The sequence below is a fragment of the Balaenoptera physalus genome (assembly GCF_965194825.1).
Source record: "Balaenoptera physalus genome assembly, chromosome: 7".
NCBI classification, from domain to species: Eukaryota; Metazoa; Chordata; class Mammalia; order Artiodactyla; family Balaenopteridae; genus Balaenoptera; species Balaenoptera physalus.
In genome coordinates this window covers 68521799-68548119 of record NC_138886.1, presented here as the reverse complement: position 1 = coordinate 68548119, position 26321 = coordinate 68521799, and the positions used below count along the sequence as shown (strand labels likewise).

The following is a 26321-nucleotide window of genomic DNA, read 5'->3' as shown; positions in this document are numbered from 1 at the left end:
TATGGAGACACAAAAGACCCCGAATAGCCAAAGCAGTCTTGAGGGAAAAAAAAGGAGCTGGAGGAATTAGACTCCCTGACTTCAGACTATACTACAAAGCTACAGTAATCAAGACAATATGGTAGTGGCACAAAAACAGAAACATAGATCAATGGAACAAGATAGAAAGCCCAGAGGTAAACCCACACACCTATGGTCAACTAATCTATGACAAAGGAGGCAAGGTTATACAATGGAGAAAAGACAGTCTCTTCAATAAGTGGTGCCGGGAAAAGTGGACAGCTACATGTAAAAGAATGAAATTAGAACACTCCCTAACACCATACAAAAAAATAAACTCAAAATGGATTAGAGACCTAAATGTAAGACCGGACACTATAAAACTCTTAGAGGAAAACATATGAAGAACACTCTTTGACATAAATCACAGCAAGATCTTTTTTGATCCACCTCCTAGAGTAATGGAAATAAAAACAAAAATAAACAAATGGGACCCAATGAAACTTCAAAGCTTCTGCACAGCAAAAGAAACCATAAACAAGACGAAAAGACAACCCTCAGAATGGGAGAAAACATTTGCAAACGAATCAACGGACAAAGGATTAATCTCCAAAATATATAAACAGCTCATGCAGCTCGATATTAAAAAAACAAACAACCCAATCCAAAAATGGGCAGAAGACCTAAACAGACATTTCTCCAAAGAAGATACACAGATGGCCAAGAAGCACATGAAAAGCTGCTCAACATCACTAATTAGAGAAATGCAAATCAAAACTACAATGAAGTATCATCTCACACCAGTTAGAATGGGCTTCATCAGAAAATCTACAAACAACAAATGCTGGAGAGGGTGTGGAGAAAAGGGAATCCTCTTGCTCTGTTAGTGGGAATGTAAACTGATACAGCCACTATGGAGAACAGTATGGGGGTTCCTTAAAAAACTAAAAATAGTATTACCACATGATCCAGCAATCCCACTACTGGGCACATATCCAGAGAAAACCACAATTCAAAAAGACACATGCACCCCAATGTTCATTGCAGCACTATTTACAATAACCAGGTCATGGAAGCAACCTAAATGCCCATCGACAGACAAATGGATACAGAAGATGTGGTACATATATACAATGGAATATTACTCAGCCATAAAAAGGAACGAAATTGGGTCATTTGTTGAGATGTGGATGGATCTAGAGACTGTCATACAGAGTGAAGTAAGTCAGAAAGAGAAAAACAAATAGCGTATATTAACACATATATGTGGAACCTAGAAAAATGGTACAGATGAACCGGTTTTCAGAGCAGAAATTGAGACACAGATATAGAGAACAAACATATGGACACCAAGGGGGGAAAGTGGGGGGCGTGGGGGTGGTGGTGTGATGAATTGGGCGATTGGAATTGACATGTATACACTGATGTGTATAAAACTGATGACTAATAAGAACCTGCTGTATAAAAATAAAAAATAAAAAACCTTAAGAAAACAGTTGTCTCAAACAGTGATACCTATCCTGCTCCCATTAGCAGAACAAAGTTCATGATGGAGTCGTACTGAACTCTCTCTTTGGTAAATATAAGTGGTCAAGTGCCCTTTTCTTAGCTCAAATAAAGTGACTTTTCTTCAATGATAAAAAAAAAAAAAAGATAGAAAAATAATATACACAAACCCAACCATACCAATAATTTCACTAAATTTAAGTAGTCTAACAAGACAAATGAATATATATGTCCATGGTACTTGAAAAGATGCTCACCTCAGGGAAATACAAATCAAAACCACAATGAGATATCACCTTACATTGGTCAGAATGGCTATTATCAAAAAGATAACAAATAACAAATGTTGGAGAGGGTGTGGAGAAAAGGCAACCCTCGCGCACTGTTGGTGGGAATGTAAATTGGTGCTGCCACTGTGGAAAACACTATGGAGGTTCCTCAAAAAACTAAAATACAACTACCATATGACCCAGCAATTCCACTGCTGGGCATATATTTGAAAAAGAAAAAAGAAAACACAAATTCAAAAAGATACATGCACCCCAATGTTCACAGCAGCATTATTTATGATGGCCAAAATATGGAAGCGACCTAAGTGCCCATCAACAGATGAACAGATAAAGGAGACATGTGGTGTGTGTGGCGGGGGTGGGGGGTACACACACAGTGGAATACTACGCAGCCATAAAAAAGAATGAAATTTTGCCATTTGCAGCAACGTGGATAGACCTGGAGGGCATTATGCTTAGTGAAACAAGTCAGACAGAGTAAGACAAATACTGTATGGCATTATATGTGAAATCTAAAAAATAAAATAAACTAGTGAATATAACAAAAAAGAAACAGACTCACAGAGGTAGAGAACAAACTAGTGGTTACCACTGGGGAGAGGGAAGGGGGTAGGGGCAAGATAGGGGATGGGGATCAAAAGGTACAAGCTACTATGTATAAAATAAATAAGCTACAAGGATATACTGTACGGCACAGGGAACACGGCCTGTATTTTGTAACTATAAATGGAGTATAACTTTTAAAAATTGTGAATCACTGCACTGTACACCTGAAACTTATATTGTACATCATCTATACCTCAATTTTAAAAAATAAAAATAAACCTGAAAAAAAACTGTCCATATAAAAACTTGGATACAATATTCATAATAACACTACTCAAAATAGCCAAAATGTAGAAACAACCCAAATGTCCATCAACTCATGATGTGGAATTTCCATGCAATGGAGTATTATTCAGCCATAACAAGGAATGAAGTACTACTGATACATGCTGTGACGTGGATGAATCTAGAAAGCATTATGCTAAGTGAAAGAAGCCAGACACAAAAGTCAAACATTGTACTATTCCATTTACAGTAAATATCCAGAATAGGCAAATCTACAGAGAAAGCAAGCAAACTAGTGGTTGTCAGGAAGGGGAAGGATGGGGGAAGGGGAATGGGGAGTGACTGATTAAAGGGAAAAAGATTTCCTTTCGGGTGATAAAAAACATTCTGGAACTAGATAGTGATGACAGTTGTGTAACATTGAGAACGTACTAAATGCCACTGAACTGTAGATTTTCAAGTTGTTAACATGGTGAATTTTATATTATGTGAGTTTTGCCACAATTTTTTTTTTGAATTTATTTATTTATTTATTTATGGCTGTGTTGGGTCTTCGTTTCTGTGCGAGGGCTTTCTCTAGTTGTGGCAAGTGGGGCCCACTCTTCATCACGGTGCGCGGGCCTCTCACTATCGCGGCCTCTCTTGTTGCGGAGCACAGGCTCCAGACGCGCAGGCTCAGTAATTGTGGCTCACGGGCCCAGTTGCTCCGCAGCATGTGGGATCCTCCCAGACCAGGGCTCGAACCCGTGTCCCCTGCATTGGCAGGTGGATTCTCAACCACTGCACCACCAGGGAAGCCCCACAATTTTTTTAAAAAGGAATGAAATACTGATACATACAACATGAGTGAACCTCAAAAACATTATCCTAAATGAATGAAGCCAGTCACAAAAGATCACATACTATATGATTTCATTTAAATGAAATGTCCAGAATAGGCAAATCTATAGAAACAAAAAATAGATTAGTGTTTGCCTAGGGCTGGGGTGGGAGAGAGGGGGATTGGATAGTGACTATGAATGGACATAAGATTTCCCTCTGGCATGATGAAAATGCTCTAAATTAGATTATGCCAATGGCTGTAAAACTCTGTAAATATTCTAAGAACCACTGAATTGAATGCTTTAAAAGGGTGAATTTTATGATGTATAAATTATATCTCAATTAAGCTGATTTTAAAAAGCAAATTGTCAAGTGGTCTAACCACTCCTAAATAAAGACAGAAACTATTAGACTGGGTTATAAAAAAGGAAGACTCAATTCTAAGCCACCTACAGGAAACAAGTTTTAAATATAAAGACACAAATGCATTAAAAGTAGAGGAATGACTGACTTTTGACAAAGGAGCAAAGACAATTCAATGGAGAAAAGATAGCCTCAACAAGTAGTAGTGGGAAAATTAGATGCCCATATGCAAAAAAGAGACTGAAACCTTACACTTTCTACAAAAAATAATTCAAAATGAATCACAGACCTAAATATAAAATACAATACTATAAAACTTCTAGAAGAAAACACAGGAGAAAAATCTATATGTGATCTTGGGTTTGGCGATGAATTTTTAGATACAACACCAAAAGCACAATCCACGAAAAAAAACGGACAAAGTAGACTTTACTAAAAACTTCTGCTCTGTTAAAGACACTGTTAAGAGAATGAAAAGACAAGCCACAGAATGTGATAAAATATGTGCAAAAAACATATCTGATAAAGAGCTGGTATCCAAAATACACCAAAAACACACAGAACTAAACAGTAAGAAAACAGACAACCCAATTAAGAAATGGGCAAAAGATCTGAACATATACTTCACCAAAGAATATATACATATGGCTAACATATATATGAAAAAATGCTCAACATCATTAGTCACTAGAGAAATGCAAACTGAAATAATGAGATGGCAATACAGACTTACTAGAATGGCTAAAAAATTTCTTAAACTGACAATACCAAATGCTGATGAAGATGTGGAACAGAACCTTTCATTCATTGCTGATGGGAATGCAAAATGGAACAGCCACTTCGAAAGATAGTTTGACAGTTTCTTACAAAGCTAAACATAAGCTTACTGTATGATTCAGCAATCACACACCTAGGTATTTACCCAACTGATTTGAAAATTTATGTCCACACAAAACCTACATACAATGTTTACAGCAGCTTTATTCATAATCACCAAAAACTGGAAGCAAAGAAAATGTCCTTCAATAGGTGAACGGATAAAACAAAAACAAAAACCTGATACATTCAGTGATAAATGAGCTATCAAGCCACAAAAAGACTTGGAGGAACCTTAAATGCACATTGCAAAGTGAAAGAAGGCAGTCTGAAAAGGCTAATATGATTCCTTTTACATGACATTCTAGAAAAGGCAAAAACTACAGAAACAGTAAAAAGAGATCAGTGGTTTCCAGGGTTTTGGGGTTTGGCAGAGACGGCTGAAGAACTGAAGTGTGGAAATTTTTACAGATATAAAACTATTCAATATGATAATGTAATGGTAGATACACGACATTACACATTTGTCAAAATTCACAACACAGAGAGTGAGCTTTAATGTATGCAAAATTACCAAAACCATTGAGGAGGTCATGGGATCCCCTGAAGGAATGTGGAGTAGGTCGAGAGAACATAACTACTACAAATGTTTGAAAACAACCTCACTGAAGGGGTTGGGGTGGAGGGGTGGCGAGATGTCGGCCAAAGTAACTTTAGAAATGAGTAGAGTCTTTAAAACTAAAAGCAACAGGAACTGCAAATAGGCACTCTAGCTGATAAAACTGTTTCACACAGGGGTATGAGTTAACAGTTCTGATACTGCTATACATGTATACTGGAACTGAACAATTACATAAATGGATGACAGATGGTGGGAGCCGGGTTTCTCATTGTCGGCGCAGGTATTTACAGGTAAGCAAGGGGAGGAGTATCCATGTAGTAATGGATTAAAGTTGGAGCTCACTGTGAATTCATATTTAGTTTAATATAAATACAGATGGTGACATATAGGAAGAGTTATAGATATAGGTATACAATGGGTTACTATACACAAGTATATTTCCTTGCTCAATCAACTGAGAAAACATAGAAGCAACGACATCCAGTAGCAATCAGCACACCAAGCATGTAGATCTTGCTTTCTAACACCATCCTCCAACAAGAGGAACCAAGGCTTCTTGAAGAAATGACTGATTATAGGACTGGGACAGAAATACAGGTATCCTTTGCTTTTCAAAAGTTCACTATATGCCACTTCACTTTTACAAAAGACCTACATAAGTACCTATTTTTGCTAATCCAAAAGAAATCTGAAAAAAAATTACACTTTTATGGAAAGAGGTGAAAAGCAAAAATAACATTCAGTGTTTGTTTTATTTTTTTTAACATCTTTATTGGAGTATAATTGCTTTACAATGGTGTGTTAGTTTCTGCCTTATAACAAAGTGAATCAGCTATACATACACATATATCCCCATATATACAATGGAATATTACTCAGTCAGCATTTGTTTTGCAGCAAGCAGTTATAAAGGCAGTGTGCACCCCAAGCAGAGAGAGGAGAATGGCACCACCAAGCTCCTTCCCCAGGAACTACACTCCGCATCTCAGCATCAAGCTGACGACATAGCTTTGAACTGCGTAAGCATCTGTGCTTCACCTTGATTTATTTTGTGCATCCGTTAACAAGATGTGTCCTAAAGGAACTGTTTCTTCACTTTACACCATTTTGGCTTAGGAAAGGTTTCATAGGAACACTCTAGCACTTTCATATAGCAGGGGAAACCTTTATACAAAATGAGCCTGCACAGACATAGAAAACAAACTTATGGTTACCAAAGGGGAAAGGGGGGGTAGGGACAAATTAGGAGTTTGGGATTAACATATACACACTACTATATATAAAGTAGATAACCAACAAGGACCTACCATATAGCACAGGGAACTACACTTAATATTTTTAATAACCTATAAGGGAAAAGAATCTGAAATATATATGTATATACACACACAGACACACACACATACAATCACTTTGCTGTACACCGGAAACTAACACAACACTGTAAATCAACTATACTTCAATTTTTAAAAATTGAGAAAAAAATTATAAAAACAAAGTGAAAAAAACAATAAAAACAAAAAAACCCAAAATGAGCCTGGAGCATTTTTTTAGTGCCAGAATTAACAAACATGCAAACAAACAAGAACAACAACAAGCCCACATTTATGGGTGTATGTCAAAGGAGCATAGGAGCCAACTAAAAGAGCTCCCAATAGCCAAGGCTGGAACAATTTGAACAAATAAAGTAGTACTGGATTATAACCCAAAGCATAAAATAAATATCTGTAAGTCCATGCTGATATAAATTAATGATATGAATAAATTAATAAATGAAGGAAAAGAGACAACTCTCCCATGCAAAGGAATTTTAAGCGGATACTCTGTCCTCAAGGAGTGTGTAAGCCCCTACTCCTTAAGTGTGGGATAAGCTTAGTGACTTCTTTCCAAAGAGTACAGAATGGAAAGGGGGAGGAGAGTAACTTTATGGTGAAGAACATGATAAACACTACCTCAGCCAGGTAATCATAACCAACATCAAAATCACAAGTCATGTTGACAGTATGTACCCCTGAGATGATGTAACGAAAATGGCACTTTATCTCTGCAATCTTCCTCACAATCTAACCTTAAAAAAAAAAAATCGGAAGAATTCCAATAAAGGGAAATCCTGCAAAATGCCTGACCAGTTCTCCTCAAAAGTGTCATGGTGATCAAGGACAAGGATAATCTAAGAAACTGTTACACCCAAAAGTAGTCTATGGAGACACAACAACTAAATGTAACGAAGTGGTATCTGGATGGGATCCTGGAACAGAAAAAGGACATTAGCTAAAAACTAAGGAAATCTGAATAAACTACAGACTTTAGTTAATAATAACGTATCAATATTGGTTCATTAATTGTAACAAACATACCATACTAATATAAGATGTTAAGAACCTAGGTCTGGGGTATAGAGAACTCTCTGTACTATATTCTCAATTTTTCTGTAAATCTAAAATTGTTCTAAAAAATAAAGTATTTTTGAAAAGGTACAAGGATGCAAAAATATATGTTATGTACATTTTAATCATAAGAAAGCTAGAGTGGCCATATTAATAACAGGTAGACTTCGGAGCAGGGATAACGAGAAACATTTCATAATAACAATAAAAGTTAAATCATCAAGACATAATCCTAAACATGTACACATCTAACAAGAGAGCATTATATATGCAAAAACTGACAAGTTAAAGGAGAAATAAACAGATCCATAATTAAAGAGAATTCAACACTCCTCATTCAGTAATTCATAAAACAGGTATGCAGAAAATCAGTAAGGATACATAAAATTTGAAAAACACTATCAACTAACTTGACATAATTAGTATTGATAGAACACTCCATCCAACAACAGCAAAAATCCACAATCTCTTCAACTACACACAGAACATTCACCAAGATAAACCATATGCTGGCCCATAAAACAAGCCTGGATAAATTTACAGTAAGTCGCCTATACATACAAACTTTCAGGTTTCGAACTTTCAAAGACACGAACATGTGTTTACATGTCCAATCACGTAAATTATTTCAAGTGTCTGGCGTACATTGTCATGTGCCTGCATCCTCTACAAGTGGTTGTGCTTTTGTGTTCTTTACTGTACAGTACTGTTGCTCTGCAACATGAGGAGCTTACTAATGAAGACCTGATGGAATTGGAGGCCCAGAGAAAGGACGAAGAGAGACAAGAGGAAGAAAAAGTAACTGAAGAACTGAAGAGACTGACGACACAGGAAATGGCAAGGGGATTTTCTTTATTTGAGGAGGCACTGTTAGTTTTTGAGGCACAGGACTCAAACATAGAATGCTACATGAAGGTTGCAGCAGCTGTTCAGAATGCAGTCCAGTGCTACCGTGTCATCTATGACAGAAAAAAAGAGCTACTACCCAGACATCACTGGAATGTTTTCTCAAGAGGGTAGATAGAACTGAATCCAGCAAGGAACCGGAACCTGTGCCATCAACGTCAGGCATGAATGAAATTGCAGCCTGCCCTCTGTCCCCTGTTGCTGACAATCCTTCAGCTCTACCATCTCCCACCTCCTCTCCCTCCTCCAGTAACTCTTCTTGCCTGTTCACTCAAGGCCAGCCCCTGTAAGCCAGCTGTTGTACTGTACTACTGTACTTTTCAAGGTACTGTACTGTAAGATTAAAAATGTTTTATTTATTGTGTTTGTTTTTTATGTATTATTTGTGTGAAAAGTATTATAAGCCGATTACAGTATATAGTACTATATAGCTGATTGTGTTAGTTGGGTGCCTAGGCTAACTTTGTTTGACTTACAAACTGGACTTATGAACGTGCTCTTGGAACAGAACTCATTTGTATGTAGGGGGCTTACTATAAAAGACTATTAAACATACTTAACATGGAATTAAATTTGGAATAAGAGAAAGATATCTTATAAAATTTCCCCTATATTTCAAAACTAAACAACACTCTTCTAAATAATCCATTAATCAAAAAAGAAACTGTAAGAGAAATTAGAAAATATTTTGAACTAAATGAAAATAACAGAAATCAATTTGTGAGATGCAGCTAAAGCAATGTTTAGAAGGGAATTCTTCTAAATTTTATTATTTTATTACTTATATTAGAAAAGAGGAAAGCTTTTCAATCAGTAATCTAAGTGTCCACCTTGAGATGTTAGAAAAAGAGAAGCAAATTAAACCAAGAGTAAGTAGAGGAAAAAATTAAAAGAAGAGAAATCAGTAAAGTTGAAAATGGACAAGCAACAGAAATCCATGCCTCTAAATCAAGAAAAAAACAGGAGGCAGAAATTACCAATGAGTAATGAAAGAAAGAACATCATTACAAATCCTTTAGACATTTAAAAAATAACAAGGAAATATTATAAACACTTCCATTCCATTTTCAACGTAGACGAAATGGACATTTTTTTTTAAGACACAAATTTCCAAAACTGACATAAGAAGAAACAGAAAATCCAAACAGTCCTATATATATGAATTGCCAATAACCAAAAGTAGGAAGAGGCAAGGAAGGACTCTTTCCTGAGCCTTCAGAGGGGGCACCTTGATTTTAGACTTATAGTTTCCAGAACTGTGAGAGAATAAATTTGTTAATTAAACCACATGGTTTGTGGTTATTTGTTATGGCTACCCTAGAGAAACTACTACACATGTTAATATTTTGGACGTAGTAGAATAAAAAATGTATTAAAGGTATGAAATTTAATGACAGTTTTTGTTACTTATTAGTGTGGAGCTACTAGAAAACTTAAAATTACACATGTGGCTTACATTATTTCTAGTGAAGAGCACTAATCTAGCTAGTGCAATATGGCAAGAAAAAACTAAAGGAATACTGATTGGAAATGAAGAAGCAAAACTGGCTTTCTCTGTAGACATGATGATTATGTATTAAGAAAATCCTAAAGAATCCACATAAAAGCTACCAGAACTGAAAAGTGAATGCAGTAAGATAAAATACAAGGTCAACTTTGTATTGCATTTTTATATACTATCAAGAAACAAATTTGAAAGAGAAAATTTAAAATACAGTATCACTGACAATGGCTAGCATCAAAAAACATGAAATACTTGGGGGATCAATTGAACAAAATATGAGCAATACCTATAAAATGAAAATTACAAAACACTGCAAAAAAAACCCTAAAGATATTTAAATAAAGAAGAGATATGCCATGTTAAAGTATCAGAAGACTCACTATTATTGAGATGCCAATTCTCCCCATCAGGCTTTTTGTAGAAACTGACACTCTTATTCTACAATTTATAAGAAAATGCTAAGGATATAAAATAACCAAAACAATTCTGATAAAAAGACAATGGTAAATGACAAACACTACCTGATTGCAAGGCTTGCTATAAAGAAACAGTAATGGATACAGTATTGGTATAAAGACAGACATTTAGACCAACGGAACAGAGAGAGACCAGAAACCACCCCGCGGTAGGTAGGTAGGTCGGTCGGTCGGTCGGTCGGTCGGTAGGTAGGTAAGTAAGTAGGTAAGTAAGTAGGTAAGTAAGTAAGTAAGTAAGTACGTACGTACGTACGTACATACATACATACATACATACATACATAAATAAATAAATAAATAGGAATCAGATCTCACATAACCTCCAAACCAGTAAGGGGGACTAATATGAAGAAAGGAAGAGACAGAGGGAGGGAAGGAAGGGAGGGAAGAAAAATTAAACTCTACAGAATAAAATAACAAGGTGCTATGATAATACCTGATCTCACTAACTAGACAGTGTGATCAGGAAAGACCTCTCAGAAAAGTAACAGGTAAACGGAAGAGTACATGTAAAGGCTCTAAGGGAAGGAATCTAAAAGTAGGCCAGTGTGACAGGTGCACAGTAGGCAAGGAGAAGATAAGACTACAAAGATAGGGCTTTTCAACCAGAGGAAAATGTCTGTATAGTTCTCTATTCTATCCACTTTTTTCCATCCCTACCACTGCTGTTCTCAATTCTCATCTAGATGCCTACAAGACCTTCTAGCTGATGAACCTGCAGCCTCACTCAAGCTGCTCTCCCAAATCCATCCTTCACAACTGAGCCAAAGATATTTAACTGCTTAAAATTATTAAATGGCTCCCTGTTCCCTACAATGTATAGTCTTAATTTCCCTTCTGACTTTTAAGATCCTTCATGACACAGCCCCGACTTACTCCTCCAGCTTACGCCCCACTTCCCTCCAAAACTACCTGTGGCCCCACACTAAGTTACTTGCATCTTAATAAAACCCACCACATGCTTTCATTACTTTGTGCCTTTTCACATCTTTGGGTTTTAAATCAAATGTCTCCTCTGTAAACCACCTCTAATACACACCAAACGCACTTAGGTATTTCTCTCTGCTCCTATAGCATCATTTGCTCTATTCTAGATTTGTCATGATGTAGTAGTTATGATGCTTACCTACAAGACTATGATGCTTATCCTACTAGACTTTAATATACAGACTGTATGTTATTCATCTTTTTATCCCTAGCAGATAGCACAGTACCTATTTAACAAAGGCTTTTTCCATAATTAAAAAAGAGAGACTCCTAACATTTATGCTTTTAGGATCTAAGCATCCCTAAAGTAAGCATACACAATGACAAACTAGATTCAAGGAATCCTTTAAAATATTTCAAAGATTTTAAAAATCCTATAAAATGACTCTTCCATAAGTCAAATAATTATAAATCTAGATTTGTAAATATTAAATTTGGTTGAAATGAGGTCCTCTTAGAAATATTTATGCCCCACAATATTACCATAAGAATTAAAAATTTTAGGGACTTCCCTGGTGGTCCAGTGGTTAAGACTCCGCTTCCAATGCAGGGGTTGTGGGTTCAATCCCTGGTCAGGGAACTAAGATAGGTCGTGGCAAAAAAAAAAAAAAAAAAAAAAAAAAAAAATATATATATATATATATATATATAAAAGAATATTATTATATTGAAAAATAAAATTAATAGAATTATTACAGAAACTTGTAGCAAGTAACAGAAAATTATAAATTTATATTTTAATCCCTATTCAATGAATGCAAGTCTCAAATGCACATCTACAGTTTTCACCTTGCTTTCAGCTCTCAAATACCATATTATAGGAGCCCTCATGATCCACTGCAAAGGAAGTAGTTCAAAGAATGTTTACATTTTCAAAAGTTTAATTTGGCTTGGACTATCATACTAGCAAAAAGATTTCATTATAGCATTAAGATTGAAAAAGTGGAATTACTAAAATATTAAAAGACAGAATAGAGAACAAACGTATGGACACCAAGGGGGGAAAGTGAGGGGGGGAGGTGTGGGATGAATTGGGAGATTGGGATTGACATGTATACACTAATATGTATAAAATAGATAACTAATAAGAACCTGCTGTATAAAAAATAAATAAAATTCAAAAAAAATAAAAGAATAATGGTTAAATAAACTGTGACAGTACAACTTTGGACTACTACAAAACGATAAAATATAGCCATATGTAGCACAATATTATGTTTAAAAAGACAATTATATGGGGCTTCCTTGGTGGCGCAGTGGTTGAGAATCTGCCTGCCGATGCAGGGGACACGGGTTCAAGCCCTGGTCCGGGAAGATCCCACATGCCACGGTGCAGCTAAGTCCATGCACCACAACTACTGAGCCTGTGCTCTAGAGCCCGTGAACCACAACTACCGAGCCCAAGTGCCACAACTACTGAAACCCGTGCGCCTAGAGCCCGTGCTCCTCAAGAAGAGAAACCACCATAATAAGAAGCCCACACACTGCAACGAAGAGTAGCCCCCATTCGCCGCAACTAGAGAAAGCCCACGCGCAGCAACAAAGACCCAACGCAGCCAAAAATAAATGAATAAATTAATTAAAAAAAAAAAAAAGACCAAATGAAACAACCTGCCTCTGACTCAGCAGCTTTTTTACTTTACAACCTGTACTTAAGTTGCAAGGATAAGACTGAAACCTAACTTTCAAACTGAGAAGCAAAACCAGTGCAAAATCAATATTTGTCTTGGCAGGAAACTCCAATGAAAATATGAGATGTTTTGGTCTCAACTCGAGATATAGAAGAGCAAAGGTTCCTCCTTGGGTTATTATTTATCATGCAAAATCCCTTGTCTATAGCTACAAATTAGCTTTTATTGCAGATACTTAACATGTTTCTTTATAGGCAGCGCCTCAGCCAAATAACCTTCCAAATCTGGCACCATGAATTGTTACAGCTTACACACCACTGCAGTTCCTTGTAATTTAAAACATTTGCCTTTTAAGAACAGTCTCCACACACCAACTCTACTGCCAATTTCTCCAGCTGAAAGCTCGATTTTATACTACAAAATACTATATTTACTCTCAACAACAGAATGCGCTCATTTACAAATTACACAAGAGTAAAAGACTCCAATACACAACTTCAAAATTTCTAACATCATACCTTTTCCATTATCCAAATTAGCAAGTCTAAACAGTAGTACACTAAGTGAGGTACTATGACCAAAGTCAACTGCCATATCATCAGTTCAGTAAAATCAGTAATACAAAAGATAGACCCCTAATCCCAATCAACTATTTAGCAAAATGGCCACAGGAGATACCAATGAGGGGAAAGTGTGGATTGAGTTTGTCATTACTAGAAAAACGAGTCAAAGCAAGTCTGTATGAGAGGCAGATTAACCTCATGAATACAAATCTAAGTTCATTTCTGAGTTCCAGTCTCACACCAAGAAGGCAGTTTATCAAATTTTTAACAGTAATACAAAGAACAGGGCAAAAAATAAAATAGAGAAGTTTTTTTTTTTCATGGTAACGTTGATAAAGAACAGGTATCCTTCAAAGCTCAGAGATGAAGTTTTCCTTTTACAACCAGTTTTTCTCTTATCACGTGTACACAGAAAATCCGACAGTTCTCTGCATTTCAGATAGCTTAATACACACGATCACCTCAAATCAAATATTTATTGAAAACTTACCTCCTTAGCACTAACATTCTCTCCTTACTAATCCTTCACCTTCTAAACTGAGACCGGAAGGGAAAACCTACTCCTACGGTAAATTAGCGTCTAGGGAGAACATCTTAACACGAGTTTGCACACAATTAAGCAGGTTCAGTAAATCAATTACCCAGACTACAATGCTTGACAATTTCTCTGAAGCAAAAACACACAGACAGCTTAGGGTTCATTACTGGAGATGACTCTTTCCCTCGCATTTGCACAAGTAACTTCGGTAACCGCCCTAAATTTTCCCGTGTGAAACAAACAAGTAATAGGAAGGAGGGGGGGTACAATTTAAAAAGTGGGTCATTTCGTATTTATTCTGATGAGGTACGATCTTCGAGAAGGAAAAGGTCTGTGAAGCAGAAAAAAAAAAAGGAGGGGGGAACAGATGACAGCATCCTCAATGCAGAAAAGTTACAGCTCTTTACTGGAGTCAGCAGTAGGGGCTCATTAGTTGGTTTTTTGGTTTAGTCACTCGGAGTTGAATGAAACCTGCCTTCCTAAAAGTCATCGCCAACAAAGAAGCCCTGAGGATCCGCCACGGCAAGGCGGAGGAGGAAATGTCCTCAATTCACCTGCGACACCTGCCCAGGTCCCCAGTTCTCTCCCCGCCCTGGCCCCCAACCCCCTCGGGTACCCCGGTCCCCGCCCCTTGCCCCCCCCCACCCAGGCGGCAGTCTCCTCGGCGGTCGCGAAGGCCCAGACCCCTCGCGCTTCCTTCCACCGCAGTGGCTCTCCGCAGCCGGGGCGGCGGCATGGGGAGGCCCTTCCCGGAGCGGCCTCTCCCCCATCACACCCCGCAGGCTCCGGGGACTCCCCGCCCCCGGAAACCGCAGAAAACCTAGGCCGAGAATGCCAGCCCAGGCCATTCCACGCCTCCTCGGCGACCCCTGCACGCCGGCCCTCGGAACTCAGCCCTCCGAGCTGCTACCTGCCCAGCGCCCACCCGGCCCGGGAGCGCGGGGCTGGCTGACGGGCGGCGCAGGGTTCCTCCGCGAAAGGCCCTCCGCCGCAGACTCACCTGCCGCCCGCTCCTCCTTCAGCGCCACCCGGGCACAGCCCCTTCCTGGGGCATGAAAGCGCCGGCTTCGGGCCTGGGCGCCCTTGGCAGGGCAGGGCGGGGGACTTGCTCTGGCGGCCGCCGCCGCCACTGCCGCCACCACCGCCCGCTCTGCGCCTGCGCCGCCTCCCGGGCTGGGTCTCGAGGGGCGCCGCTTGCAACGAGGGGTAACAGCCGGGAGCGCGAGCTCGCGCCGGCGCCTCGGCTCACCGGAGGCCGGTAGTGCGGGCGGCGGGTTGCCTAGGAGCTGCGTGCTGCACTGCTGCCCCGACAGCTGACGGCCATGTTTCTGTTCCCTTTTTCTTTTTTTCCTCCCTCTCCTTCCGCGCCTTTCCACAGAACAGCACTTTCCTTCCCCCCTCCCGCTCCCTTTCCTACTGCGGGGGCGGTGGAAAAAGGCGTGGGGGAGGGGTGGGGAAGGGAGGACGCGGGGGCGGGGCAGCGCTCGAGCCCCGCCCCCGGGGAGGGCCGAGGCTGCACGGCCACTGCTCCCCTTCCCCCCGCACCCCGCCGCGACACCCTCAGGGAGCGGGGGTGCCAGTGCCGACAGCCCGTGAGCCCCGCCTCCGCGTCCGCGCGGCGGGTCCCGAGCAGAAACAGAGCCAGGGAGAAAGGGCTCAAGGCACTACTTTGCACCCCTTCTTGCGGCGCTCAGACTCGCCTGTGGTGCGGATTTATTGCCTTGGCCTCAAGCAGGTGGCGGCTGATCTTTTCCGGTTTTTCAAAGGCGAGGAAAGGGACTCCGAGTCCCTCAAAGTCACTGAGGACAGTGCTGAGAGAGATGCAGGTCTCTGGATGAGAAGTTTCCTTCCCAGGATGGGAGTTGGAATTCCCACGTATGACAGGGGGCCTCCCAGGCAGTCGAGAGACTCGCCGACTGGGGCTTCCCTAAGTCCTTCCTGGCTGCAGCGGCCCTTGAGAGTCCTTGACCGCACTCGGTGTCGCTACCTCGGCAGAGATTTGGGGATGGGAACTCGGAACTTGGAAATCGCTCGTTTAAATAATCAGTCCTCTCAGGCCTCCTAAGTAAATGTAGCCTCCTTATCTACACGGCTGCATGCATGGTCCGTTCCCTTAATGCAAACTTCATGAGATATTATTAACTACGTTTTGAAATAATTATATATATGTAATTATATATACATGGAAAAATAACAACTAGTTATTCAGGAAGAAGCAAATGGTTTGAAACAAATTAGAACTTTTTTACCTCCTGGCCAAAAAAACTGGCGAGTGTCTTCACAGATTCCATGGCAGGTCAGAATTAGAATTGGCAAGATTTGTGCATTTCTAATGAGTATTCACATACATAATGATCATTTGCCTGAGAATTACTCTCTCCTTATTAAATCTGTATTTTTGCTGAAAAGTAAGAGATTAAACTTCGGTCATGAGGGTCCTGTTGTCAATTTACTTCCAAAGTTTATTGCATATATGGATAGTTTAAATTTTGTAGCCAATAGCAGAACCTATTTCCCTGACCACGTTAGCAGTAAGAATTGATTCAGTACAAATACACAGCAATAAAAATGTCTTATTTAATAATAGTTTGGAGTCATTCTGAGCCTAGTGGAAACCAGTCTTTGACAGTGACCATCTGGACAGAAGTTTAGGAAGGAACTAATACTTCAGAATTCAGCTTGTGGACTTCTTGTCCTTCCTTTCTCAAGGGCAAATTAATTAATAGTTTAAAATCATTTACAAGATTTTGTAATGGATACATTTTATTAACACTCATAGATCAAGGGTTTTTTCCCTCTTTTCACAGTTTTTTGCACCCACAGAAGTGAAAAATGGAAGAAACCAGTATATCTCTTCCATTTGATTGACAAGTTTTTCTCAATTTGCAATGTAGCATTTAAGGATGTCTTTAATTTTTTTTTTCACTATTTTAATTGTCCTATAGATTTACCATAAATTTCCATTGCCATATTCTACCCAAAATTTCATAGAATGAACTTGTATGTTTGGGGTCTAATTTTTTGTCTAAGGTAGCTATTAAGTCTGAAAGTCCTTGAGTCAGCAGCAGCCTTTTCAACTGCACTCTTATGGACCCAGGGCTAAAATAAGTTCATCTTAATTTTTAACACATAAATATTTACTGTCTAAAAAGTGGGAAGGGAGCTGGAGAGCCCAACATAGCATAACATATAGCATAATTGTTTTCATGATGGTATCACAGTTCCCATTGAGTCTGTATAGATACAAGAATGCTTAGAAGAATCAGCCCACTGAAGAGGGGCATACAGACGTCAGGTTGGACATGGTCAATTTCTGCAGACTTCTGCAGATCAGCAGTGCAAAAGAGTTGAATGGAAATGTTGAAATTTTTCTTAAAATAAGCAAGATGCTGCAGCAGCCACGTTATTTTCATCTTCCTAATTGTTGTCTTCAAAAACTCCTAAACATTGCTTTTCATAGAAATATTCAAAGACCTTTATACTACTATGCTTTTTTTGTTATGCTCACTAGTTTTATTTTTTAGATTCCACGTATAAGTGATAATATATATCATTTGTTGTCACTATCTATTAAGTCAGATTTCTCTATCTGACTTAATTCACTAGGCATAATACCCTCTAAGTCCATCCATGTTCCTGCAAATGGCAAAATTCCATTCTTTTTTATGGCTGAGTAGTATTCCACTGTGTGTGTGTGTGTGTGTGTGTGTGTGTGTGTGTGTGTGTGTGTGTGTTGGCCACTTAGGTTGCTTCCATATCCTGGCAATTGTACATAGTGCTGCTTTGAACATTGGGGTGCATGTATCTTTTGAATTAGTGTTTTGTTTTCTTCAGATACATAACCAGCAGTGGGATTGCTGGATCATATGGTAATCCTACTTTTAGTTTGTTGAGGAACCTCCATACTGTTTCCACAGTGGCTGCACCAGTTTACATTCTCATGAACAGCCCTGTGATAGCTTACGTGTATTCACGTCACGTTCTCTTCCAAATCCCCAGTACCTAGCAGAGTATCAAGTACATGATAGGCTCTCAAAAAGTACTTGATGAATGACTGAAATAAATCAGACTATGGTTCCCTCACTTTCTTCTACTCTGTCCTTAGACAGGTTACTTAATTTTACTCATCTTTCAAGTGTGTGGAATGATATTCATAAATAAGCTCATTTATTAATTTATAATAAGCTATAATTATCAAAGAGGCCAGTTCAGTAATCAATACTTAGCATATGTGATAGATGGCCTCTCATTCATTATAGCTTACCCTGGTAATGATCCCTGCCTCCTGGTTTATGCCCTTGTGTAATCCCCTTCCACTGACTGTGGGGTGGTCTTATTGACTGGCTTTAACACGCAGAATACATCAGAAGCAATGAGATGTCTCTAACAAGATGAGGTTATAAAAGAGACTGGGGTTTCAGTCTTGGATTCTCTCTCTCATCTTCTTGGGTTGGTCACTCTGGGGGAAGCCAGCTAGCATGTCATCAGGCAGCCTTGTAAGTGATTTCAGAAGTGGATCCTCCCCAAGATGAGCTTTGAAATGACTGCAGCCACAGCCAACACATTGATTGCAGCCTCTTGACAGACCCTGAACCAAAATCCAGCTAAACTGCTCCCGGATTCTTTACTCACAGAAACTCTGAGATAATAAATGTTTCTTGTTTCCAACTGCAAAATACTGGTGTAATTTGTTGCACAGCAATAGATAAATAAAACAGCATAGTAATACCTAGAAGATAGCAAGTACTCATTAATGGTAGCTCTTCCTGGGAATTCCCTGGTGGTCCAGTGGTTAGGAACCCATGCTTTCACTGCTGAGGACGTGGGTTCAATCCCTGGTCAGGGAACTAAGATCCCACAAGCCATGTGGCATGGCCAAAAAAAAAAAAAGGTAGGTCCTCCTTTATTGATTATATCTGGGTTCAGCATGTGATACTTAGCATCCTATGATGCCAAGTTAAATGACAGTGTTTACAGTTGCAGTAAGAGAAGGTATCCAGGAAAAGTGGAGAGACTAACTTGCCTGATATGTTATTTGTAAACTATCTTTGCTTCAAGAGAATCATTAAAATGTATTTCATATGATGTCTAGGACTTGCTTCAGAATAATGCAGTGGGAGCAGGAAGGTGAGTAAGCAGGGGTTTAGGTAAAATAAACTTGGAAATATGTTGAAGCGGAGTGTTTGGTACTTGAGGGTTCCTTATGTTGTTCTCTACTTTTAATGTCTTTTTGAAATTTTCCATATTAAAAAAGCTGTTTTAAGTATTCCATGAAATTGTAAGTTTAGAGCTGAGGGGAATCTTTAGAGATTATCTAGTCTAATTAACTCATTTAATAGATGGGGAAATTAAGGCCCAGCAAAGTTTATTGACTTACCTAGAGTCTCCCAGTCTCAGTTTTGGTGATTTCATAATTGAGTATTGAGTAGAAACAACAGTTGACACTTGAACAACATGGGTTTGAACTGCGCAGGTCCACTTATACGTGCGTTTTTTTCAATAAATGCATGCTACAGTGCTACACCATCTGCAGTTGGCTGAATCGTTGGATGTGGAGTTGCAGATATGGAGGGCTGACTATAAAGTTATATGCAGATTTTCGACTGCATGAGGGGATTTGCACCCCTAACCCATGTGTTGTTCAGGGGTCAACTGTACTAAGTTCATGGCTCTTTATTTTCCCAAACAGAATAACTTGCTCCAGATTTCCTATAATCCACACCTTGTAGACTAACAAGTTACTGGTTCCAGCCCCTCGTAATCAGTTTTCAAAAACATAGCCTTTGAAGGCCCGGTGCTTCATACTTGTAGGCATTCTTAGTTATTCTTTTAGAAAGAGTTTTTAGTAAGAATGACATCCACAAACACTAGATCTGCTTTATTCATACGCTATCTAAATGACTCAGTGTGCTCTGCTCTCCACAGGGGGCCCTAGGACACTCTTCTCTTTGTGCTGCACTCCAGTATCTTATCTGGCTGGGGACTCTGTCTCAACTTTATCAGAACAGGCTCTTCTAGAGTCTTTCAGAGTTACTCAGCACATTCTTTATCCAGCTCTCTCCAAACATGGCTGGAGTAGGAGTGGGAAGGACTGACACAAGGCTCTTGGTCAGAGGAGAGTAAGTGTTCCCGAGAACAATGTCCCAACAGATCATAAAGAAGAGTTTAGAGAAACTAAACTCTTAGCAGGGGGAGAGAAACAGAGAAAGATACTGGGCAGAGAGGCTGAACAAGAAGGTAGTCTATATGAATATCTGAGTCACAAAACCTGCTGCCCATGACTGGCTTTTATGAGCTCCCTGCAGTATTTCAAGTGGAGGAAATAGTCCTCCGCCCTCACTCAGTCTTTCCCCACTGTTGGAAACCAGTGTCTGTGCTAACTTGAATACCACTTTAGCACCTACCAAGTCCAAATGTGGCCATCTGCCCTAACTGGCACTGGTCCATATCCATCCATCCAGACATGTTCCTGGTTTCCCAAAGGCCACAGGACTGTCACTTATCCTGAGCTCAACACTTATCTGCTCCCTCCAAACCCCTTTTTTTCTGGGCCTCAGTTATGATATTCCTCACATCATAGCAAATTGTCCTGAGCACCGATCAAAAAATAGTTATATTCTTTATTTCAAAGATTAATTTTTAAAAACATTTTATTATAGAAAACAATAAAAATAATAAAATATAAACAAAAATAGTAGTATAATGAACTCTTCTGTATCCATCAACCAGGTTCAACTCATAGTTAATCTTGTTTCATGTGTGCCCTTCTGACTTCTTTCTTTGAGTATTTTGAAGCGAATACTCAGCATCTAATTTCATCTGTAAGTATTTCAGCATCTATCTCTAAAAGATAAGGACTTTTTAAAAACCATACCCACAAGGCCATTCTTGCCATTAAAAAATTTTTTTAATCAACATTTTATTTTAGTAAATACTTTGTTAATTTTTTTAGTGACAAAGAACCTAGAAGTATTGATATTGTGTCCTCTCTCATCCCTTCCCACTCCTTATGGATCTATTCCCTTGGATACAACTCCTGCCCAGAGGGTCTGAGTTTGCTGTACACCTCTTTGATTGGTGAACTAGTAACGAGAATGTTACTACAATGTTACTGTCCCATTCCCAACTTTTTTCTAGTTTCCTCCATGCTTCAGAGAATATAGGGTAGGGATTCTTTCCTTTCAAGTTTCCCCCCCTAAAGATGGTTCATTAGTCAGTTCAAAAACTCCATAATACATAAGAATCAGAGACTGCCTAAAAATCTCAAAAGTGATACTTTATTTCCAATTTACATTTAATCTGAGTGCAATAGGCAAAATAATGCTTGACATGCCCTAACAAAAAAAGAATTGGGATCTGATGTTGATACCCTTTAATACCTATTCAAATTTCCCCCTAGTTTTATAGTTCCTTTCACACAGAAAAGGAGAAAATGAACTAAAGTCAATTCTAGAAGCTGTCTCTTAAAGGGATCAATAGAAAACAATTATTTCAACCCCTTTTTGTTCCAGGTTTAAGCTCTTCTTTCATCCTTAAGTGATCTCATTCAACTCAATGACATTAATACTATCCGTGTGTTGTTCACTCCCAAATTTACTGCTCTAGCTCTAGTTTTCCCTAAGCTATAGATTCAACCGTCAGACTACCTCCAATGTCTAAATGGCATCTCACACTTTACATGTCAAAACACAACTCTTAGTTCCCTCCCTGTCTTGCCTCTCCCCCCACAAAAAAACTATTCCTTTTTAAGCTACCTCATTTCATGATACCATCATCTCCTCTCCTACCAAATGATGTCCTCCTCAATCACCAGATTCAAAGGTGGATCAACTGAACTGAAGACATAATTTGGCAAGCTAGAGGAGAAGTGGAGCAGGGGTCAGCACGGGGAGAACTGTCCAGCACGTTCAGGGCCAGTGCCAGGGAGCCACACAAGGACCAGCGTCTATAGAGCATTGATTGCCATTCAGCGGTGTGCAACATGCAGTCACGTGAAGTTGTCGCCTTAGCTGTGTGTTTGGTGGTTGAGTGGTGTGGTCCTTCCGTTGACAGCAGCCTGCACATAGCTGTGGTTCTTGACTAAGAGAGTGTAACGTAAGCCTGTGTCCTGAGACTTGAACCCCTAACCACAGTGTCCATGTAAACAACCACCCCTTTTTACATTTTTAGGATACAGGCCAGGGTGACTTGACACCCGCAGGAACAGTGGTAGTACAGAAGGAAAAGCCTTAGCACTAACACTTGGGAGGGACTGGGCAAAGATGAAACCACCACCTTGCAGAGAAAACGTGTTAGCTAAGCTGTGTTCCGGCATGCGTTACAGTGCTGTTGACCATGAGTTCAACGTTAATGAATTGATGATATTAAATACGGTGTCTTTAAGCAAAAACACACATAAAACTAGGTGATGTGTTGATTGGTTGACACAAATGTTGTGAACAGAGGCTCTCAGAAACCTAACCATTATTTCCACTAGGAACAATGGCTTAGTGTTTGCTAATTCAGTATTCTCTGCCTACCCTATTTAAAACAGCGCTCACATTATATCATCTTGCCCTGTCTTCCCCATACTGGTCACTGACATTTATTGTCTGTTTATGTGTTTACTATCTCCCCTACCAGTATGTAAATTCCATAAGTATAGGAACTTCTATTTCATAAAACTTTTATTTTATTTTATTGTCCTGGTACCTAGAACAATAGTAATACTCCATAAATATTTGATGCTGAATCATTTGGATAATTAAGCAGCCCTTTTAGGAATCTGTTCTCTCCACCAATTTTCAACCTTTATGTTTCTGGTCGTTTTTCTGTCCTTAGGATTGCTGAAGCCCTAGCACAGGTAAACCCCAGCTGGTCCCACATCTGCAATCCTGCAGATATGCCCTGAGCATGTCTGAAATCTCTGGGACTCTTATTATCCATATTTCTTCCCTGTGCAATCTATGTAAGAAGGTTCTTTGAGTTGGGTCCAGAGCTTTCAATATGATTGTAAACAATTCTATGATAGCAATAACCATTAACTGACTAATGCCTAAAAGAGAAGAGCAAGTTACCAAATTCTGTCTTAACTGACTTGAATGACATGTTAATTCTCAACTAAATGGTTTATTTACTGATGACTGCTGCCTTCAAGAATTATTAGAAGGAATTCCCTGGCGATCCAGTGGTTAGGACTCCATGCTTCCACTGCTGTGGGCCCAGGTTCGATCCCTGGTGGGGGAACTAAGATCCTGCAAGCTGTGCAGTGTGGCCAAAATAATAATAATAATAATAGCATTTTGAGCATGTCAAAAGGAAAATTATATTGTGTTTACTTTAGTTGTAAGGTTATTTGCTATTTTAATACTCTTTTGATGTGCTAATATCTCCTAACGAGGGTCATTAATTAAGAAAGTAAAAGGAGAAGGCAAGATTCTGCAGAAAATTTACATCTATTCCCACTACTCCCCTAAACTTCAGATCCATATTTCCTAGGACTTACTAATCATTCCACATAGATTTCTACAGTCAAATCAAACTCAGTCAAAACTGCATTCATTGGGAAAGAATAGAGCAGACAGTTAGGCTTTTGAATCCCAGTATTTTTTTTTAATTGAAGTATAGTTGATTTACAGTGTTTCAGGTGTACAGCAAAGTGATTCAGTTTTATATATATATATATATATATATATATATATATATATATATATATTCTTTTTCAGATTCTTTTACATTATGGGTTTTTACAAGCTATTGAATATAGTTCCCTATGCTATACAATAGGTCCTTGTTGTTTATATACTTTATGTATAGTAATGTGTATCTGTTAATCCCAAATCCTTAATTTATCCCTCCCCCACCTCACCCCCATCCCCGACTTTGGTACCCTAAGTTTGTTTTCTATGTCTGTAAGTCTATTTCTTTCTTTCTTTCTCCTTTTTTTTTTCAGGAAGAAAGAGTCTGTTTAATGACACGGCTGGGTCTGGTTACAAACATCAGAAACTGCAAAAGGAAGACAGGCAGTTGCATGGACGGCTGCATGAAGTTGGCACAGGAGGGACACAGGTATAGTAGCCATGGCAGCAAAACATCCTTGAGGAAGATACACGTGACCACGGGGCACACATGGCGGGTCCCCAGCAACATCGACCTAGATGGGTGGACAGGACTGACTGCCAGCCAGCAGCCAGGAGGGGAAGGGGAGGGAAGGCCCTGGGCGCTCAGAGCTCCAGGATGAGATGTCATCACTGACCCACTGACAGCACCCTGGATCCCCCTCCCACCAGGGCTGTCTCAGCGGCAAAGGCAGAGCTGGCATTTGAAGTTCCTTGACCATGGCCGCTCCCCCAGTGCAGTCAGCCTGTCCAGAACTCCTGGCCCCCTCTCTCTGCCCTTGCCCATTTGGGGGCAAGTCAGGGAGGCACATTCTTTTGTTGGGGGTAGAGGTAGGGAGAGCCAAAGCCTTTTTGCCTGAAGTGGGAAGCAGGAATGTGGGGAGCTGGCCAGAGAGAATGAGCTGGGCTTTGCTGGCAAGATGGGTCACCCCAACCCTGCCCATGCAGGCCCAGGTCCTCTCTGTGCTGACGTGGGACCCTTGTCATCTCTGCCAGAACACTGTTCTCTGCCTGGAAGCTACCAGGACCCCTCGGTGGGCAGAACCGAGGCTTCACACGTGCCTCTGGGCCCTCCGTGACTCTATTCTGTTCTGTAAATAAGTTCCTAGTATTTTTACTTACTCCCTGGGCAAGTTATTTAATGTCTGTATTTCCTCATGCATAAAATATCCATCTTGCAGAGTCATTTAAGACTAATTATCATTTGCCACAACTATTTATCAAGCATCTACTATAGGCCAGTCACTATGCTAAGAACTTTCATTTTCTACTACTCCAACCATACAGGTGAATTGTCATTGTGCTGTCTCATGAGATAATGTATGTAAAGCCTCTGTCATAGTGACTGGCATATACTTGGACAGGGGTTGGCAGACTGCAGCCCTTGGGCCAAATCCAGCCTGATGCCTATTTTTATAAGTTAAGTTTTGTTGGAACACAGCCATGCCCATTTGTTTACTCTTTTCTGTGGCTGCTTTTGCACTATAATGGCAGCACTGAAGAGTTGTGACAGAGACCATATGGCCCGCGAAGAGAAAAATATTTGCTACCTGATCCTTTACAGAAAAAATCCACCAACTCTTATAGTAGGAGACCAACAAAAGTTACTTGGATGTACTTTTTTTTTGGCCATGCCTCGCAGCATGCGGGATCTTAGTTCCCTGACCAGGGATCAAACCCGGGCCCCCTGAAGTGGAAGCCTGGAGCCCTAACCACTGGACCACCAGGGAAGTCCCCAAGTTTGATGTACTTCATATCCAAACAGGAGGCCAGAAAAATAAAGCACACGAGCAGGGCTAGATAGTGGGTCACGAATGACTAGTTCCAAGGGTGAAAAGATTTTTACCAAAAAATAAAAATAAAACAAAGGAAGAATAACAGAAATGGATGTAAATAGAGACCCTAATTTGTGACTTCCAGCTACATTGCCTACTGCAGAGTGAGCAGCCTCCAATACAGAGAGGGGCAAGCAACATGCTCATAGAAGAATTAGAATTCTCTGGAGAGAGCCAGGTAGCAAGTACTCAGTGAATAGGTTAAGGATGTAGAGCAGAAGCCTGTTTATCATGGAAAATCTCAGGAGGCAGAGTGGAAAGATTTGTAAAGGAAGAGCAAGAGCAGTGGTGGCTCTAGAATGTTTATAACAGAAGGAACTTAGGAATGTCACTGGTTGAAAAAAATGTCACTTATCCATACCAAAGGATGGGTGTAACTGAAGGAGATCCTAGGAAATCTGAAGCTGCTCCCTAACAGCCCATAGGCACTCTCAACCTCTCCACTATTGGGAGGTTGGGAGTGGGAAAAGGAAGCAAAAGTGTGGGCAGCACAAAAAGCCGTTACAAAAAGGACTTATGTTTTGAAAAGTGACTGAGGATGACGACAGGAATGATAAACATGGTGGTATCATCTGGCTTCACGACTTTCAAAAGGATTCTTATTATACACTTGCTTTAGCTTGGGTGGAAGCTCAGGTTGTAGGAGAA

At 39.8% G+C, this 26321-nt stretch overlaps 1 protein-coding gene across 9 annotated transcripts in view; it reads right to left on the bottom strand.

The window, feature by feature from the left end:
- Positions 1-15666, bottom strand: part of DENND4C (DENN domain containing 4C) — a 130496-nt gene extending 114830 nt beyond the window's left edge. For 3 of the 9 annotated variants that reach the window (XM_082467981.1, XM_082467984.1, XM_082467985.1), the window contains exon 1: positions 15243-15665. The gene's annotated coding sequence lies outside the window, so the exon portion shown is untranslated. Of the gene's footprint in view, positions 1-14194; positions 14799-15242 lie in introns of those variants that run through there. The other 6 variants (XM_082467978.1, XM_082467980.1, XM_082467986.1 and 3 more) reach the window with 4 other exon arrangements.
- Positions 15667-26321: the final 10655 nt, after the last annotated feature.